Source organism: Brachycentrus maculatus, unplaced genomic scaffold, assembly GCF_059751285.1.
Source record: "Brachycentrus maculatus isolate JH-2025_06_01 unplaced genomic scaffold, ASM5975128v1 h1tg000372l, whole genome shotgun sequence".
Classification (NCBI taxonomy): domain Eukaryota; kingdom Metazoa; phylum Arthropoda; class Insecta; order Trichoptera; family Brachycentridae; genus Brachycentrus; species Brachycentrus maculatus.
In genome coordinates this window covers 866,866-888,547 of record NW_028281121.1, presented here as the reverse complement: position 1 = coordinate 888,547, position 21,682 = coordinate 866,866, and the positions used below count along the sequence as shown (strand labels likewise).

The 21,682-nt window shown below is 31.3% G+C and overlaps 1 protein-coding gene across 2 annotated transcripts in view; it reads right to left on the bottom strand.

Moving 5' to 3' along the window:
- Positions 1 to 21,422, bottom strand: part of LOC148303337 (uncharacterized) — a 37,387-nt gene extending 15,965 nt beyond the window's left edge. Inside the window, exon 1 of one of the 2 annotated variants that reach the window (XM_088270130.1) lies at positions 21,266 to 21,422. The gene's annotated coding sequence lies outside the window, so the exon portion shown is untranslated. The remainder of the gene's footprint in view (positions 1 to 21,265) is intronic. The other variant, XM_088270131.1, reaches the window with a different exon arrangement.
- Positions 21,423 to 21,682: the final 260 nt, after the last annotated feature.

Below are 21,682 nucleotides of genomic sequence, written 5' to 3'. Positions count from 1 at the left end.
ATTATATACAGTTGGATGTATATTTTTTTTATATATTATATTGCATTAGAAATTTTCACAATCAACAAAAATTATGATTTTTCAGTTCGTAGGTACTCTGCTTTTTTTCATAGATGAAAATTAAGACATTTTCTTGACAGCATTTTTTAAAAATAGAACTTATTTCGTCGTTTTCTCTTACATAAATATATTATTTTCGTCGAAATAAAAAAGATGTATATAGAAGTTTTTTTTCCTTCCAAGTAATGTATTAAAAATCAATAACTTCATAGACCAAACAATATAAAATGTATGTAATATTGAAAATATTTATTTGTTTAAATATTTAATGAAATATGTTATTTTGTTAGAGTCTAAATTTCACTCACACTGGGGTAGAAATAGCGGTATTTACCAAGAAAAAAAAAGATATTTACTTAGTAAATACCATTATTTCTTAAAATGTACTGTGACACGTGTTTTGATGCATTCCGCATCATTTTCAAACACTGTAAATATTTGATAATATTTTACGTCGTTCAATCATTTTCAAATTTTTAAACATGAAAACATTTTCTATCGTTCAATAATTTTCAAACACCGTAAATGTTTGAAAATGGTTCGTCGTTACGGTGTTTAAAAATGATGCGGAATGCATCGAAACACGTGTCACAGCAAATTTAAAGAAATAGTGGTATTTACTGAGTAAAAATTAAAATAAAAATGGATACATTTTACCACAAAGTGACGGCCGAATCAATTAATGAAAGAAAAAATAAATTAAAAAATGGATAGATTTTTCCGCAAAGTGACTGCCGAATCAATTAATGAAAGATAAACATAAATTAAAAATGGATAGATTTTACGACAAAGTAATTGCCGAATCGATAAATGAAAGAAAATGTCTCGTTTAAACAGAATTGAATTAATACTTTGAAGTTTTGGGAAGAAGCTTTGGGCGCGGCCGGTGGTCCGCGGTCCGAAAGGGTTCCGAATCCACCGCCATTGCGTCGTGCGTCGTGGGACGACATTTTTACCTCCTCAAACAAACCAGTTTTTACGAAAATGCCTTTTTATAACAGCTTTATAAATTATCTCAATTATACAGTCGAACAAGCTGTTCTTGCTACTAGTGGAGGATTTTTTTAAACTAAATTTCATTTCTTTTAAATTTAAATTTTACTTGGTATATACCACTATTTCTATTGTAATCTTGATAATAATGACAGGTGGTTCCATGCATTACACATAATTTTCAAACACTATATATGACGGTGTTTGATAATGATTTTGTATTTATCGAAACACGAGTCAGAATAGATTTTATGAAATAGTGGTATTTACCAAGTATTTTTTTTTAATGTTTCTTTAAAAATAGACAGTCAAATTCTTGAAAATTCTATTTATATGAACCAATTTCGAAACACTGTTCTTGAATCACTAGAACTTCACTACAGACATCTATTGGTGAGATGAAGAATTTGAGTGGTGTGGTTGTCAATAATAAGTAGAATTGGTGAATGTTACACGTGTGCAAAGTGATCACTTAAACGAGCCTATGACGGTCGTTAGCCCCGTAAATGCCCAGACTTCTCTATTCTTCTTTGTCTGAGAGGAGATGTTAATTTTTTTTATTTAAATAATACCATTCATTATAATGGGTTTTTCTTAATTTTTTATTTTATGTGGGCATTTTCTCGAAAATAAAGACATGATTTAGGCGGAAATAAAAAGCATATGACGCGCGATAGTCGCTTGTCACGGGTATAGGGAACATATTAAAAAAAAAGGTATGCTACTTTATTCAATAAAAACTTAAGACGTATACGTGCTGTTTTCTTCATATTATTTTGAGGTGACTTAATAGTTTTTTTTTCGTAAATTGTTAAGTGTGATTGCTAATATCGATTATTTATACAATCGTAACCAGTGAAGAGTTTTGATTTACATATTCGTTAATTTATCTTTAATTTTTTTGCTAAAATCTTTTTTTTTCTTTTCGTTGTTATTACTTAGATAAGTTATGCATTCAATAGGCAAAAAATAAACACAATTATTTCACGATCTATCAAGACGGACGATTCTTTCATATTATTTTAATGTAAAGGGAATGTAAAAATCATTATTTGTACGTTTCGTTGTTCCTCCATCCATAACCTCTGTTTCTGTCAAGAATATGTTAATTTAAACTTTAATTCTCCTATTTAAAAAATGTAATTAATACTTTAGTGCTTAGGTGTTGATATGTTGATATTTTATTGAATATGCAATCTGGTACAGTAAGAAAAGCTGGGTTCTGTGGTTAGGTCTACTATTCGACTTCTCTAAAGCTTAAAGAAGATCGAGATAAACCTTATAGATAGATATCCTTAAAGATATTACAAGGAATTATTTACACAATGTATAGACAATGTAAAGAGTAATATTCCCTATAACTCATCCGAAATCTCTGAAAGTAATTCATTAGTTTCTTGTTCAGGCAACACCGTATCTAGAATAAAACTCCGCACTTCCGGCGACGTAACTACACACTAAAGTATTTGACGGTCAATAGTAGGTGATGATAAACTGGTTAAGTGACTCTGGTTAGTTGAATCTATGAGAAATTGAGCGATGGTTATCGCGTATCGTAAAATAAACCGCGGTCTCACTGTATTTTTATGTGGCAAAGTGAAAGTATAGTGATTTACGATATCACTTATTTACGAGTATAAAGTAAATCCAGTGGCAACACGAGTGATGCTCATGATCTCCGTATGGAATGAGTCGGTGTTAATTTTAGAAAACATGGATGTTCACTATTTCAAAATGGTTTAGCCTGATGCATTGTGGGTTTTAAAAACTCTATGAATAGCTTACAACCAGTTAAAATCTATGTTAATGGTAAAAATCTATACATGTAAAGAAAATTGATGAGTGTGATGGTTTTTGATCGCCTATTAGAAATATTTTATGCATCATTCATTTGACGGTAACCATGGATTTATTACCCATTTGAAATTATTTAGTTTAGTACAGTTTTAGTAATTCATAGAATGGACCAAATCGTCTAAAAATGGGATTTACTTTAATTTAAGTAAAATCATGTGGAATATATTTTTTATTATTACACCACATGCCGTTCTTATAAGTAATTTTAAAACAATTCGTTCAACCTGTAAATAATTACAGATATTAAAACTATGGCGAATAAAATAGTTTTTTTTTTAAATGGGTATTTAATCTACAAACTAACGATTTGAAGACATTTTTACTATTAATATTACCGTAAGCATTAAAAATTATTTTAAAATCTTAAAAAGTAACAATGTTCATTATTTTTATTCGCAATTAAAACAAATGAACAACCCTTAAAATCTTGTTTGAAAAAAAAAAAAAACATTGGTTTGTAAAAATTGAGTCTCAACTTGAGACGAAGCATCTGTCGTCTTTATAAGAAAGAAGATGGATATCTGACATTTGGCTGACTTAAGTGATCACTGTATTCACTTGTGTAACTTCACCTCTTTGCCCATTATTGAACATACATATACATATATACTTCAATAGCATCAATTTTTAAATTCACTATTGTTAGATTTCCACCGTATGTTAGTTGTTATTTGATAGACGTAGAACTTGTCGCCAGTAGGGTGAATTCAGCGCTTAATTGTTTTTTTTTTAATGTTTTAATAATCGCATCGAATTTAATTTTATGTTTTCATGTAAGAAAAATTTTCCGATAATTGTGAATTTAAACACGAAAAAATCCTATGAAGGCCTTACTCACAAGAATAAAATTCACTAAGCGTCGGTCGTTATCTTGGATATTTATTGTTTTTTAGAATGTACAGGTATATCGAAACAATATTTTTATATATTTTTTGAACTCCTTACCTTTCAATTAGACTTTTCTTTTTAACATATATTTTTTCTAAAAAAACTCATTTTTACAATACATAAAACGATGTATAAAGAAAAAAAAACAATTACGTTAAATGTTACCTGGGTTTACAATGCAATCAACGTATGTTGAGTCTTAATATTAAATTTTTATCGAGTTGAACGTAATAAAAGTAGAATGAGATCTCGATCTCTGTCTGTTTGGGCAGTAGTAATGCATAATGCATGGTAGTTGGCAGAGTACCTATATAATGATTTCCATCTGCTCAGACTGCTTGGCGCTCTTGTACGTACTCCGAGTGAACCAGTTAAACCTTCATTAAGTTATTTCCCGCACAGGTCAATGCTTACTGCTTACAGCATGGGAACTACAAGTACATACTACTTCCTATGTATGCAGATAAAGTGAGAGGAATGTGGAATGTTTTTATTATTTTTGACTCGGTTTTGTATAAACGGAAACGTCACGTTTTTTTTAATCTTCAACACTTATTATTATTGTAATGGTTTTATCCAACTCAGGTTTTATTAATTAAATTAATTAATTAATTAATTAATTCCGAAGATGAATCTCTTTCAACAATAGTTTTACCAGCCACTCATTGCTGAGGTTTAGATTGGTGAAATAGAAAAGATAGAAAATAAAAAGCATACATTTCTTGTGTAATTTCAAATATTTGTTAAGCGATAAAAATATTAAAAGTCCATGAAACAACCATACAATCAAAAACATTGGATATTCTCAGTGACAGTAGTTGTCAAGAAGCACGCTGTCCGCCACGGGTAATGAGTATTGAGTTGTTTTGCCACTGTTTTGCCTGTAACAGGTGCATATAAAAACACGCACGTGTTTGAATGCAACTTTCGAATGACTTTGGGAGATTTGGAACAAACAAAGATTAATATTTTTATTTATATAGATGACAATTATTGAATTTAAAGTTATTACTCAAAATATTAGTATTTTGATGGAAAAAAAATTAAATGTAATTTATATATTTTTTAAATCACAATTAGCGATATGATAGGTATTTGATTTTGAATCTATACTTTAGTAGGAATTTTACAAACACAAGGGAGACATCGTTCAGCTTTTTCGATTTATCGAAAGCTCTACATCTACACAGGTGGCATATTCCACATTTGCTGCGTTTACTATGGCTGCTAATAACAGAGTATTTCATCGTGGGATGCACCTTTATGCCGTACAAGCAAAATAAAGTTTTATTAATTAGCGTGAAAATTATTGCATTGTAATAATTTAGACATTGTTATACTTAGTTAGTTTGTGTAAAATTAAATGCATTTGGTGATGGGTTCACATGACACTAATTTATATGGGAAACAACGGTTCAAAATAAGTTTTTAGGTATATGTTTTGAATATTGAAAGCATTTACTTTGTGGATCATATTGATATATTATTTCGAGAAATAAAAATACTTTGCTTTTTGATCCACTCACATTTTTTAATAACCAACTAGTTTCGGCAACCTGTTGCCCTCTTCAGGGTTTGAATCATAAAGTCATAAATTAAAACCTGAAGAGGGCAACAGGGTGTTGCCGAAACTACTTAATTAATAAAAATGTTAGTGGATCAAAACACAAAGTATTTTTATTTCTCGAAATAATATTTAGGTATATGAATTAATATTCGGTAAATGAAAAAAAATCTAAAGATCTATTGACGTAGGATGATTTTTTTTACAACATTTTGAGTGTGTCTAAATACTAGTTAAAAAATCTGGATTATCTCCAATTAGTTATTTTTCATATTCCAAGGAGTTATTTTGTATATTATAATATAAAAAAATTCTTATAATTGGAGAAAATTAATGAAAATACTTCATATATATAGAACTTCCAAGAATTTGAGTAGTGTGGTTGTCAATAATGGGTGGAATTGGTGAATGTTACACGTGTGTAAAGTGATCACTTAAACCAGCCTATGACGGTCGTCAGTCCCGTAAATGCCCAGACTTCCATATTCTTCTTCATCTTTGATGAGATGTCAAAAAATAATTTGAAAATAAAAAGGTTTTATTTTTGGAGGTTGGTTCATATTTATTTTAGTAAAGAGTGTTTCTATAAATTCTAAAATATTTTGACGAAAAAAAGCTTTAATTTATTTTTTTATTAGCATAAAATATAACTTTCGTACCTAATAAAAAGGTACCCGAGGGTAAAAGGTGCATGAAATGAGTGCCAAAAATTGGAAAGTTCCTGAATGTTGGAATACGTGACGACCTATGTACTGTGTAGCCTCGAAATATTTAATGATACTTAGCCACTTTTACTGGTACTTACAGTTAAAAGCAAGGCGTGCAAGTATGGGAGATAAATTTTATATACATATGCATATTTAAAGGCTAAGTATGGCGATGGTATTCAAATTATCAGTGCTATAAAAATAAATCTTTGTGCATACACTGGGTAAAGTAAAAAGATGAGATTTGATCAATTACTTTATGTGCCTACCTACTACATAACTAGCTAACCGACCATCATGCCGCTTCCCCGCAAGGGTAGGCAGATAGAATAGAATGCCACACCAATATGTGTTAACATTCTTCGCCTGTTCCACATTCATGAATTTCCTCATATATACCCGCCGATCATTCCGACTCCTGGCCTGACCACTTTCAAGTATTTGAATACTTGATAATGAAAAGTTTTGCACTTTCATCAATTTATTGGGATCATAACAAAATTCTCAAATAATTGTGTTATGAAAACTTTAATTTAGAATATTAAAATGATGGTCACAGTAAACGATCATGTATAATTTTAAATCAACATCTCAGAGAAGCACAATTGTCCTACTTAATAAAGTTTGTTGTGTGACCTACGTACTTTGAATTTGGCATGGGAATAGAATTTTACGCCTAATTGAATTGATTTGGAAGAACAATCGTCGAAGTAAATCAGGTAGTGCTTTTCAGCTCTCAGCTTAGAGCACCTTAAGTTTCCATCATTCTGGGATTGACTTTTATCACTATTACTATTACAATGATTGATCATAAACCTGGCACATACAAATTTCTTATGCAGTCCACGAATTTGATATGTCAAAAAGTTAAAATATATGTGACGAATGTGAGGGAGAAAACAGAACTAGGATGACCGAAAAAGACTTGACACGATCAGATCAATCAGAACCTAAAATCTGGCGGTGTCAAAAGTCTGCGTGATCGGAGGGCATGTATGACTAGATGTATGGATGTGAAGGAGGCGAGGAGTGTATGTCAGGACAGAAAAGTGTGGCGTTCTATCCTCTCTGCCTACCCCTGCGGGGAAACGGCGTGATGGTAGTAGTAGTAGTAGTAGTAAAAAGTTAAAATATCTCCTAAGTGAAGCAACCCAGATTTGTGAACAAGTATTTGGACGTACTCAAAAAGTTGAGGATAAAAATTATTAATTGCAGTTTGCGAATAGGTCTTGTCCCCTTGTTCTTTTGACATGGGTCCGATGACGTCTAGATCGAGTTTGAGTGATTCCAGTACTCGGTCATGGCCATACATAGTACTCACCGCCATACATTACTGCGTGCGGAGGGCGCGGCTCGTTACGACCAGAAATATTTAAAAAAGGTCGAAGCCATTTCGGATCTTAAAACGAGACGTTGCGTTGACGCGGACTTATTTCGATGCTCCGGTTGCCTTGCACATTTATTTGCACTTAAAGATGTTCCGAAAAGGATAATGTTGTAAACTTTTATTTTATTTAATTTGCGGCTAATGCCTTTAACAATATTAATAAAAATATGTACAATAACAATAAAGAATACACTAACGAAAATCATCATTATCATCAAGCAGCGAGAAAGTGAAACACAACGTTAAAATTCACCCGTTATAACATGAAGAAGAAATGCTAAGAAAGTACAAACTTCAAGGTGGATAACGAAATATAAATAAATCTTTACTTTCAAAAGCATTGGCTAACATGTGAAGCCAAACATTTGTTTGTCTTCATCACAAATCTTGAGGTGAAGTGTTCAAACTCCTAAATTTTACCCTACTATGTGATGTTGTTAAAATTAATAAGTGTTTGTTGGTGTATCGTGAGTAATCTATTGTTGATATAATATATCTTAACATATAACAATAACTAGGATATGCGAATTTACGACTGCACAATATGTTTTTATTTCAATTCATGTTAAATGTTTACTTGGCAAACTACATTTTATAAAACTACTACTACTGACCTTTATCCCCGTCTAATGATGCATCGTTTTTTATTTGAAGGCAATGTCCTATCTTCGGGTACAAGACCAGATGATAATATTTAATATATATATATATTTGAGTGAAAATACTCATACGGTGCCAACTCGCTAATCCGAATGCTCCGTTATCCGAAACGCGCTATAATCCGAACGATTTTAAGGCTCTAATGATGGCGAGCTGCTGATGCCAGATTAAAATTTCCACCTTATGAAGCCGTAAAAATATTCTACATACCCATCAAGTCGTCTCAAACCCTGAGGAATTAATGGTTTTGAGACGAATGCATGTTTTAGCCCTTAAACACCAGTTAGGTTCTTTTTTTAAAAATAAAATACCTGATTTATTCAAGCTAATATAAAAATGTAATTTTTTTTAATTATTCATTCAGTACCTAAATAAAGAGCATTTTCATTTAACTAAATTTTCTTTTTTTCTCTATTTTTTTTTCAAAAATTTTTTTTCAAAATTCCTAATCCGAATTACTCGCTTCACAATTTACGTTCGAAATAGCGAGCTGGCACTGTATTTTGACCTTTATTTTGACCCCTGGGAGTCGAATCCAGGAATATAGCACAATAGCCAAATGCCTTACCACTACACAATAAAGGCGGAGAAAATAAACAACGATGTAAAATAAAACCCAGTGGTTATCATTTTGTTCGTTTATAACCTTATTTTGCTACATAAGAGTTGTAATTTTGCAGCCTAATTTTGTTATGTATTTGATGCAAGATTTAAGGCTCCGACGCTTGACAGAGCATCAGAATAAGCCGGCTGATGTCATAGTCAGTCGGGTGACGCCCCTGCTACCCCGGGGCTCCGTGAGAATTTGCTGGAGAAATTCCGTTACCGAGATCATTATATAGAATATAGATCGATGTGTTCCGCCGATACTGCGGATGATGTCACCTCAAGCGCGGGATATTAGTGAGTATCGCTTTGTTTTCTCGAGGAAAAGCCTCCTGGTATGCTGACTTCCGATCACTCGGCCAAGATATTTGTTCAATATGACGAGTCATATCCTTTGATTTTGACCTGCTAACAAGTATCTAGTCTACTTCACCTAGCATTGGACTCAATACGTTTGAAATTCTTTCTACATACTTCGTAACGTTTCTAAACATTTGCATTTTAAAATGAGCAATCTAAGCACGGAGTTGGTTTAAGAGAAGTTTTAGTCGTACTAGTATATTGTATAATATTAATAATCTAATGTTGATGCATTTTCCTGATTTCTTATGCCACATGGTTTGAACTCATTATCCAATTTCCAGACTGCATTGCAGCAATTTTCTCGGCTAGCTGTGCAAATCGAAACGCTGTCATTGTAATATATGAAATACCGTAAAATTCTGAAAGCCATATGTGAATATTCTTTAAAATCCATCTTTATAGCATTATACTTAGAATGTTTAGGCTCTTGGAATTTTATTTTAGAATTTTGATGAGGTTTTTGTGGAAAATGCATTTTCATTTTGATTTAACATGTTTTTTCTGTCCTGGAATAGATTACTAAGATTTTATTATGATACTATAGATTTTAAAGGATTTGAAACTTTATTTAAATATATAAAGCTGTTTATACAACTATTTGATACAAAAATAGCTCGATAGTGTATGTAAATAATTGAAAATATTTTAAAAAAATCATAAATTGCAGTATAAATGATCAAGTAATTAAAACATTGTGTATTTTTGACCAGTAAAAGTAATATAAGTAAAAGTAACCAAGTAATATGTGATCACTAGGCAGTTAGGGATCCAAGAAAATAATTGAAAGCAATATTTCAGGATAGATTTATATTATCCACTGACACTTCGTGATGGAATTGCATTTTTAATTTATTATTAGATTAAAACCAATATTTTTAGCTTTTCCACTTTTTTATTTGACCAGCGACCGGGTTTCGTCGTTACCGACATCTGTCTGTCTGTCATCGACACCAGTCTGATGATGTCGGTAACGACGAAACCCGGTCGCTGGTCAAATAAAAAAGTGGAAAAGCTAAAAATATTGGTTTTAATCTAATAATAAATTCAATATTTCAGGAGTTTATTGAAGATCGCTAGTGTTGGTACAATTTTCACGTGAAGAAGTTACACATTTCACAGTCTAGCCGCTTGTACAGAAAAGGAATTACTGAAGAATGATGTGTTGTGTCCAGGGGTGGAAAGCGTTTTCTCCCGAGAAGAACAAAGCAATAAACCACGATCAAAAAGGTACATTATGTTTTTAACAAGGTTCACTTGGGTTGTTAAAAACATAAAAAAATATTTTTTTTACAAATTCGTAGTTTAAAAGTAATTCTTTATCAAATTGCCTAATGATTTTCCCTTATTTAGTTTAGCAACATATCACGGTTCAACAATTCCGTTCATTTTATTATCCTTTTCTTACGCTGATAATATTAAAATATTTGAGATAAAAATACATACAATAATTGTGAATTATATGAAAACTTACATAAGTTAAAACAATAGATTTATTTTAATTAACGCAGAGACTAATCGAAGATATGTTAAACTTCTGACAAATTGAGGAATATGTAAACTTTAGTCCACGATGTATTCGCATTCCATTATAGATTCAAGCCTGCAAGAATGAGCACTGAAAAGATGAATTGACTTTTGTTCTAACTGTTCATCTTGTAACGGATCAATATTATAATTGTTCGATATAATATGAGTGTCAAAGAAAACTGAATTCCTGTTTGTATTGTTATAGAAAGGTGTAATGTTCAATGATAAATGGCACATAAACCGCTTCTAAAAATTAGCGACATTTTGCAAAATATTCACGTATTGTCTATCAATTCACAGTTATAATACGTATCTTCATTTCTAATTTGAGTAGCTTCAGAAAAATTATTTCGAAAGATAGAAAACAAATATACATATGCGTCATAGGTGTAACGAGTACTATGGCGAATATGTGTATAGTATATATGCTATTATTAATATTTAAAGGATTTACTCATAGTTGTTAGTCATTTTTACTTTTACATTTCTATTTTTTAAACTAAAATGTCGGTAATGTTAATATGGTAAATAACCACTCACCGAGATATTTGTCTACCGGTTTTGAGACGTACATGTCTCTTCGTCGGGACAATTACTAAATCAGTATGCAAACAATACTATACTATCGTATAGTATTGTTTGCACTACTACCATAGCATTATTCACACACTTACAACCACATAAAATGTTAACCACATGCGATTTTGGTCGACTCGAGGACTGAACATTGAGCAAAATCGCATGTGATTAATATTTTGCGTAGTTGTAAGTATGTGAATGGTGCTATGGTAGTGACGTGTAGTATTGTTTGCATGCTTTTATAGTGATTGTCCTGACGAAGAAACGGATATGCTACGAAACCGATAGATAAAAATCTCGTTGAGTTGTTATAACTTTTTTAACATTACTAACATTTTTGTAAAAAAGTAGTGTAAATTATAGATTTTGAGTACCGTATTCAAAAAAAAAATAGTATGGATATTTAATAAGAGTCATTAAACAAAACTATTCGAAATTAGATCACGACTGGAAGTAAATTTTAACAGAATGTATTATGCACATTCTAAAAAAATAGAACAAAACGATAAACATCGAACCGGCAACCAATTTTTAGAATAACAACCCCTAATTATGCAAATTTGTGGCATTGGTATTGGAATTGTAAAGTCATTTGGGCGTAGAATTTCTATTTTGAACCAGTAGGTTTTGATTGAGTAAATTCAAGTGTTTTAATTCGATAAATTAAGTATAAATAGATGTTTACATTGACATTTCTTGGTGGAAATGCTTTTAATATAATAAAACAACTACTTATATAGTTTTTTTCTACTTTTATTTTATATCGTTACCAATATCACCAGCAGCCTGTTGATGTCGGTTACGACTAAACCCGGTCACTGATCAAATATCATAAAAATAATAATGAAAGTACTATTTACTGTTGAGAAGTTGTAATAAGAACGATACATCTGATGAAAAACTGTTTGCGGAAAGTGATCATGTCTTGATAGAATGAGTAATATATTATTTAGTCCTTATCTGATTTAATTAAAAATGAATAAATGTAAAATCATATATAACAATAATAATAAAACCCTTATCCGCACCCCAATGGTGCATAGGGCACTGCTTCATATAAACGCAGTGTTATCTCGATCGTTTACACATGAAGGAAAGGTGATCAGCTCTCCGCTTCAGGTACCAGTGCAGGGTGATATTGAATAAATATTAAAGTGAAAAAATCACTTATATTTATTTGACCCCCCCTGGGAATCGAACCCGGGACCTCCAGAACGGTAGCCGAGTCTGCTGACCATTACACTACGGAGGCGGAAACTCGTATAGTCAGATGTTATTTAAAAAAAATAAATATGTTTCATGCAATGAAGAAATATTATCTGTATTACCTAGTCATATGTTAAAGTTGGTATAATACACAATACGAATATTTGATAAAATGTCAAGTTGGACCGGTAGTAGGTACGGAAAGAAATATGCCAAATAAAATGTCATTGCCCTCTTTGAACTGATGCAGACAAGCCTGTGAATATATTATACTGTATTTGTTTCAAAAATATGTATTGTAAATGGCCAATACGTGGTTTAGAATGTTGTTTTCAAAAATAATAGTTTAAAAGAAGTGAAGTTAGCTTAACAGAATTTAGAATTTTTATTTCGACTTAGTTTATAATAATAAATATGAAGGTTGTTAGTCTTTGAGACTTTTTGCAATTGATGAAATTTACTAAAATAATGAAAAATGTGTGCATTTTATTATAAACATAAATATTTCATAAGTCATACTATTTTTGTAGGTCTAAGAGGATAGTTATTAAAAATATAAACAAAATTGCTGAAGAGTAGATTTGAACCAAGAAATTGACTTAGAATACTTAAAAGAAATATGAATTCGTAATATTCTACAGTTTAGAAAAAATAAATAAAAGGAAAAAAAAAAGTTGCACAAAAATTGTTATGTAAACGAAAATTCCGATTTCGCGCTATTTTAGTAGGCCTAGGTAGCGGCTCGTTATTGAAAATAGGTAGGTATTAAGTTGAGGCAGAGTAGATTCGTAGCCAGAAACTAGGAGCAAGATTAATAATAAATATGATGGTGACAGTATAGGATTGGGAGGAAAAGTTATATAAAAAACTTTTTGCTTTTTTCGGATAATATAAGCGAGCATCTCAATATCATACAATTTTTGTAGGTCTTAGTGGCTCGTTATTAAGATATGTAGGTATCAAGTTGTGGTACAGTGGGTTCGAATCCAGAAACTCAGCGAGACTAACCGCGGGACCACAGCCCGATTATATAGTAATATACAATATTCAACGTGTTGTTTTCACGATGTAGTAAGGGAATGAGAAACGAGAACGCGTCAAGAAATGCGATTGCGAATAAATTAGGTTCTCAAAAGTAATATGTAAAAATGAAGATAATATTCTGTTTTTTCCCGCGAGCGGGAGTATTCCCGCGACTTTTTGATTAAAAAGCCGTCACGTACACCACTTAACCACAACGCTTGTCAAAGGAAATAAATAAGCAAATAAATGGGTCGGCTTTAAACTTATCTCTCCGAAATTACAGCTACTCATCCTCTTTGCAGATGGGAAAACACGTAGAGACGCGTGTATACTTAAAAAGTCAATCCGCAGCTTTATTGACACTTCAATTAAAATAATCAATAAACAAATAAACAATCGCATTTACACATGTCAGTATGGGTAGTTGTAAAACGCCGAATATGAATCCGCCGTGACCTCGATTCCGTACGCGCGGAGTACTTTCGTCTGCTTTTACACATGATTAGGTAGGCGATAAAAGTCATCAAACATGTACAGCGGCGTACCTGTATGTCGGAGAGTGCGCCGTATGCCGTCCCGAGCCGCGGCCGAACGAGAGTCTTCATACATCATTGTTCGACCATCAATCCCGGGCCGCGCTTGTAAATCACAAGACGCCCAACGGACATACAACTGGTAATTATGAAATTTTAAAACCGCTGAAATAATAATACACGTCGTGATTCGTTTATCAGCGAGAAACCGCGACTGAAAAAATCCGCCATTAGTCCGGCTCGGTCCCATTTTGCATCGCGCGGAATGGCAGCGCCTCGCGGTGCGTCGCCGTGCGAGAACGCCGATGCGACTCGATCGCGAAGCATTGATGGCTAACGCGAAAATGACAGCTAATCAAGAAGCGATCAAATAAATACTATAATTGTTATATTTCTATTCGGAATCAAAGTTTGATTGACGGATGACGATAAAAAGCGTTCGGCGGGCTCGGACGATGACAGCCGCGGGCGAACTTTAATTGATCCTAAGGCAAATAATCATAGGCTTTATGAACATATTGATTAAACTAACGTTAGGTACTGATAATATTTAAATTGCCATGTAAGATCTTAATTCGTTAGATTTACATACGATTAGGTACCTACCTGCCTATAATGTGGGTACCTTCATAATAATATACATACGTGATAACCTACCTAGTATGTTTGTATAATGTAATTGTGTTTGTTTGTGTTTCAACATTTATCCTACTATAAGCTTCGAACATACTATTGTTAAGAGATATATTTATGTTCTTATAATAAATATTAAAATGTCAAAGTCATAATATTTTCATATGCCTAAGCGGCCCATTACAAAAAATATGAACTAAGTTGTGCTAGAGTGGGTTCAAACCCAGAAACTTAAGCTTAGAGTATGCGACACTGTCACATTACAATATTAAACCAGGGTAATTGCTTATTTAATTTCTTTGTTTGTTTTCTATCATTACGTTAGGGCCACTGCTATAGAAACTTAATAATAAATTGAAATCATATATTTAAACAGGTTTTGTATTATTTTTTGTCTCCACATAGATAAAGAAGTTATTGATGTGGAATTAAGTGACCTCTAAGTGAGGTAAAATCCAGCATTTGGAAAAAAAGGACACACAATATTAATAATAATATTTCATTCATATTATGTCCTATAAAACAACTCAAATTAACTATAAAACTATAAAATTAAAATATAATATTAAATTAAAATATATATAAAATTAAAAATTAACTATAAAATTATAAAGAAATAAAGATAAATAATAATTTTGGGTAATTTGTATAGACCTAATTCTGTGAAATTCTACCTGAAAAAGCTAGATTAAAGTTAATGAAACATGAAAACTCCCATAAGCATCAAAAACTAAATTTTATTTCCATAGAATTTAGAGAATAACTAAAAAAAATCTTGAAAACTGATAAGTTTATAGGGTTTCGGTCACGACACTAGAGGCGAGTGTCAATTATAAAAGAAAAGGCGTGGCGACGATGGTGACGCTCCGCACATTTTTTGTTATTGATGCTGCAACCCGGCGCTTTGCCGTTTGCCACCCTTGTCGTGACCGGAGCTTAATAGTAATATGTTAAAGGAAAGTGATTCATGGTAGCATTTGAATGATACTAAGTATTATGTCCAACGAGTCAGCTAACAAATGAAGATACCGTCGACTATTTTTTTTATTAAAAAAACAGCAACTAAATATTAAGTTGACGGATATTTTCCAACCAACCAAGTATGTTAGTTAAGCTTGTCCCATTTCTTGCTACTACAACATGCCTTTTTTAAACATTAAAAATACAATGGGGTAGGTTTGAGTGCATCTAATATATATCGAAATCATTGTAATGCATTTTACAATATAATGTATAATTTTCATTAAATTTGCACTGTCACAGTAAATAAAAAATTAAAATGTTAATTCATCACCAAAAGTTTCATCGGAAGCCTTTTTCAGAGCATAAAATTGCTTGTCACGATAATTGTTATAGTTTACTTTTTTAATACACAATTTAGCACCTAACTTTAGTTATTCTAATTATAATGTTAATATTTCTTTAATCATTAGTAACCTCAATGCATTCGGCCACGCGTTGCTAAGGCCCAGTCAGTTAAACGGAAAAGAAAGAACAGAGATACTTTTAAAACATGTGCGAATTCAAATGCAACGTTGTGTCAAAAATTTGTATCTGAATAACTTACGTGTATTGAATAACTTAGATACACGATTTTTTATTTACATAGATACATTTTTATAGTTTTTAAGTTCAGAGTAATTTTTTTTAATTTAAAAACGTGATTAAATGTAATATTTATGATATGATTAAAAAATATACACCGCACCTCTTTTTGTCACCAATAAACGCGACAAACATCATTCCTTTCTTTGCCACACCTAGCTTACTGTCAAATAAGTTTTGCTATTTTCCTACCTACCATAAACCATATTAAACTTACTTTAAGAATTTCTGCTAATTGGAAAGTTTTAGCATAAGAAAAGTATACATTTTCAGTTTCTTTGAAACACTCATATTAAAACAATAAAATGCAGGTGTGTGATAATATGGGAAAGTAAATATTATAAATACCCACGGTAAAACAGTATATTATAATAAAATTGCCTCAGTGGGTAGAATGCAGGTTGGTACTTATAGTTTTATATCCATTTGATGATTAAAATATAAATAAAACAACCTACACAACAAACAATTTATTTTTACTGTAAAAGAAATTGGGAAAAATAAGAAATTAATGTCTTTTTTATAGTGAAATTAAATAAGGACACGTCTGAAATATTACATTTTTACATTTACGAGATTTTACTGTAAGATTATTTGTTTATTGAAAAAAATTAAAATAATAAAAAATATTTATCCAATAAAAAGAGGTTATGTTTTTTAATCTTCCACTTCATTTAGTTGTTTTAACCGAATTATTCTTTTGATAAAAGTGTGATTATATATTTACCTTTTTTGTTTTCTGATAATTTTTTAATATTATTTCTCTAATATATGAACAATAACATGTGTACATCAAGCAAAATGAAAGACAGCGGTTGGCGTCATTTGACTATGGAACGACAGGTCTTTGATGCTTTTTAAATTATTTCGTTTTGACAAAAATCAGTTGCCAAGACTGTTTTTGGAAATGGTTTTTCGGGTGATTACTGTCAATATACTAGCTTACTAACTAAGTAACCACCATGCCGCTTCCACGCTAGGGTAGGCAGAGAGTATAGAACGCCACACCACTCTTTGAAAACATTTTTGCCTCTTCCATGTTTACGTAATGCATCTCCTCATACATAACCGCTAATTATTTTGACTTCCTATCTGATTATTATCATTAATCAATATTAAGGGAACTAGATTTTCTAATTCTTGCAAATTTGTAGGTATAAATTGAAAATAATTATGGCTTTTAACTATCTACAAAATACAACTTATTTAACATTCGCTTTGAACTTTCCGTATTTACCATAATGTTGTTAATTACACAAGGTCAGAGTTCCACATTTAAAAAAAGTATGTATCGTATATGATTGATAGACATAAGGATTTTGTTACTAGATGCAAGGGGTACGTTTGAAAATGCTGCACTTATCTATGTAAAGCATCAAATACATATTTTAGTTGAAGAGCTTTAAAACTAAAACATATATTTGCACAAACTCATACAAATATATCAAAAGAGCGCCATATCCTAGTTTGGTAGACAATAAAAGCAAAACAGGCTTCAAGGGTTCGATTCCACTTATTGCAAAAATAAATTCTAATAACAATTTATTGTTATTATGTCTGACATTGATTTTTACCTAAAAAAACCTCCAGGTTTTACCTAAAAACACATGTTGCACAGTTAAAAGTTCAATAAGTGGCTTGATATTTATTTTTAATACATTTAATTATATTCTTAAACTTTAAAAACGATCTCCTGAAAAATCGAGAATTTTGATTTATAACGTTGTTGAAAGGAGTGAGCGATATGTATTAAACAATGGTTGGCAATAAGATTAAAAAATGAAAACAAATAACCACGAAATTATTTATGTATGCTGATGAATTATTTGTCTATAAGCAATTTGAATTTGTTTGAAAAATCGGTATTTAGATTCTCAAGAACAATACAAATATTTCCATTTTTTTATAGATAAGCCTAAGCGTCTTGCGTTTAAATTTGTAGTGGAGTAGAGAGTAACAATATTGGTATATAAATATCTTCATGATGTTATACCCAAAGCAAACCTAAAAACAAGTACCTCTTAACTTTTACCAGATATCTATATTTTTATGTCTCCGCCTCCGTAGTATAATGGTCAGCATGCTCGGTTACCGTTCTTGTGGTCCCGGTTTCGATTCCCGGGGGGGGGGGGGTTAAATAAATATAAGTGATTTTTTCAATCAAATATTAAATCACTATAACCCTGAACTGGTACCTGAAGCGGAGGGCTGACTTTTCTTTCATGTGTTAACGATCAAGATAACACTGCGTTTATATGATGCAGTGCCCTATGCACCATTGGGGTGCGGATAAGGATTTGAGGAAGGATGAAGATATTTTTATGTGCGGTATTTTAAAAATGATAAATTAAACTTTTAATCTGATTTTATTTTTGATAATATCTATTTTATTCTTGCCAGTGCCCTTTACTATAACCTTAAATATAATGTGTACCCACACACAGGGCATGCTTTTGTGGGATCTTTTTTTGTTTGAATATTTTTTTATATTTTTTACCTGTTGTTATAATATATTGTGAAATGAAAAAGAATTTAAAGAAAGAAAAAAATATAACTTGTTTAACGCGTATAGTATTACAAATAATTATAACATTACAAATAATTTTAAATTTTGTACATAAAAATTCATTATAAGAAAAAAGGTACGGAAAAAAACCTGTCGGTGGTCCAATATCACGCACTTCGGATCTAAGGTGCAATTCACTGTTAATTCGAATATTATAAATGTTATGTATATTTTTATACATAGTATTTAATATACATATTTAGTATTTAATATAGGAGTATCATAATACTACGATGCTCCCATAAGGGAATTGTATCCATTAGTTTATATAAATATGTACAAGTACGGGTATGCATCCCCGAGTCACCTAGCCATGCTCTTCTCCCTTTCCTACCTAATAAGCAAGCCGCATTAAATTTCCATAAAACATAAACGTTATTCTGACCTGACAACTTTCAAGTATTTGAAATACTTATCACGCCATGTTTTGCTCGGTCTACCTCTGCTCCTATTACCAACCACATTCGGCTTATAGCTTTGTTAAACTTTTCTTTCTTCACTCGTTCGATTCACATGCCCAAACCACATCAACACACCTTTCTTAGATAATATTCAGCTTTAATAGTTTCCTTTATACCTAATTAAAAGCAATGTGATGTTTTATTTAGTTTTCTTGATTTTTTTACTGTATTTACATTCTTAAAAAATTAAACACATGTTCAATACCACTTTATGATTTTTTTAAAAGTGTTTTATTTTTTAAATATAATCAACTTGTCATTCCGCAAAGTTAACAAATATAGCCGAATCAATAAATAATGTAATTACATTCTTTCCTTATATCATTCGAATATCTATCATTCAACGTTTTGACGCACATTCAACCCATTCGAAATAATTATTATTTTAAATAGAACTTTAAAGTGCTTTATTTCTAATTTAAACATCAAAATTCAGACCACCGTGTGTGTTTGAAAACACTTTAAATTCCTTTTGTTAAATCATCCCATAATTCATTCATTGATGTCCGGAAATACGATTAGTTGGTTTAACCTAGTCAAAGAGAACGACAGATTACTGCTTAAGTGTGCAAACAATACGGTCAGCTGAAGAGCGTGGCTACATGATATAGGTATTAAACATATGTCAATACGTTTAAAATTCTGTGACTGTAAGAGATATACTGTAAGTGCGTATGTAAATGAATAAGCTCGTGTGTGTTCACGCGACTTTCTAGGACCTGCCTTGAATTATTCGTGAAGAAATGCTTTACTGGCCGTCACATTACTTTAATATTGATGATATTGAACTAGTTTTAATGTATAAAACGAACATTCTTAAAAATAAGACAACCATTTAGTTTCATTACCCCCTTTCAAATTGTAATTAATGTATGTAAAAAAATAGTTTTGTAGCATCCTGTAGAACAAGACAACGATTTAGTTTCATTATCTCCTTTCAAAATGAAATTAACGAATGTAAAAAAAGGTTTGTTACACCCTTTAAAACAAGATAACCATTTTGTTTCATTACCCTCTTTCAAATTTAATTTAATGTATGTAAAGCATAGTTTTTTTATACAAAGGGATACAACCTTTAAATACTATAAATATCTTTTACAGTAGAGAGAATATACCAGTAAAAGTTAGTAACTAATTCTTTAACACGTTGTATTTATATCAATTTATTTTTTTATTGATATCTCAACACAGATGAAGAAGAATATGGCTGTCATAGGCTAGTTTGAGTGATTACTTTATACACATGTAACATTCAAGTCGTAAGCTCTGTAAATTCTCAGACTTCCATGTTCTTCTTCATCTATGTTAAGATATCATTAAAAAATCTGAAGTGGAGCACAATTCAGAATTTGTGAACATAAATTTGGACACACACAAAAATATGGTATTAATGTACAAATCGGAGATAATGAATAAAAATAAATAAATAAAATTTTGATTAATATAAATAAATAAAAAAACAGTTTAAAACTTACACATAGTTCCTGCAACTTTTAGGTAATATAAATATAACTTTAATTACAATTACCTTAAACTGTATTTTTTTATTACAATAATTTTGTATCGTTAATGACTTTTCTTTTATATTGTTTGGGCTGGGATTTCATGGCGAGTTAACGTTAAAAAATCAAACATTCATTTAAAAAAAAACGACAAATTTTATTTCCATCTAATACGGATCTACAGGTATTTCAAAATACCTCATTAAATGATTAATTAGAAGTAAAAAGTAAAAAAGTATAGTTTACTACACTTCTTGGCTCAATCGATGACTTATGTATGGAATCTCTGGTGTTTTATATTAGGTCATAGGGCTTTTATACCCTTCGGTAAAATTAATAGGTTTTGAAATTAAATGAAGAGAAATATTTCAATTAATGTTTAAAGTTTTGGAGACAAAACATGATTTTTTTATGAAATTGTTGGTGAAATTATTCGAATAACATACATAAGGATTAAAATTTTCATGCGTTTCCACCGTTTATAACAAATAAAGCTGATACAAATTTATGCATAAATTATTGAAGAGTAACACATCGGACATTACCGTGAAGAAAATTTAGCGACACTCGAGTTTCACAGTTCGCGGTCGCGGAGGTCTCTCCTTGCTCTGGGTCGAACGACCGTCAGACCGTCACACAGCGCGGGCTCGTGGCGCGGTACTGAACGCAGAGCGCTGACTGGAGTCATAACATGGAAGTGATACCGACGCGCGGGAAGCGGCAAGCGGAAAGAAAGCCTTTCGGCGAACCCAAACGCGTCGCGGACACTCAGAGAAAAGACACATTTTGTAAAGAAAATCAATAAGTGCGTCAAAATATGCGTCACCAATTTTGTAAACATTTTAATTCACACTCAGATTTGTGTAAAAGAGACATTGTAAAGAAAATCATTGCAAAAATATACGATGGCAATTTTTTAAACATTTTTATTCAAACTCATAGTGGTGTAAAAGAGACATTTT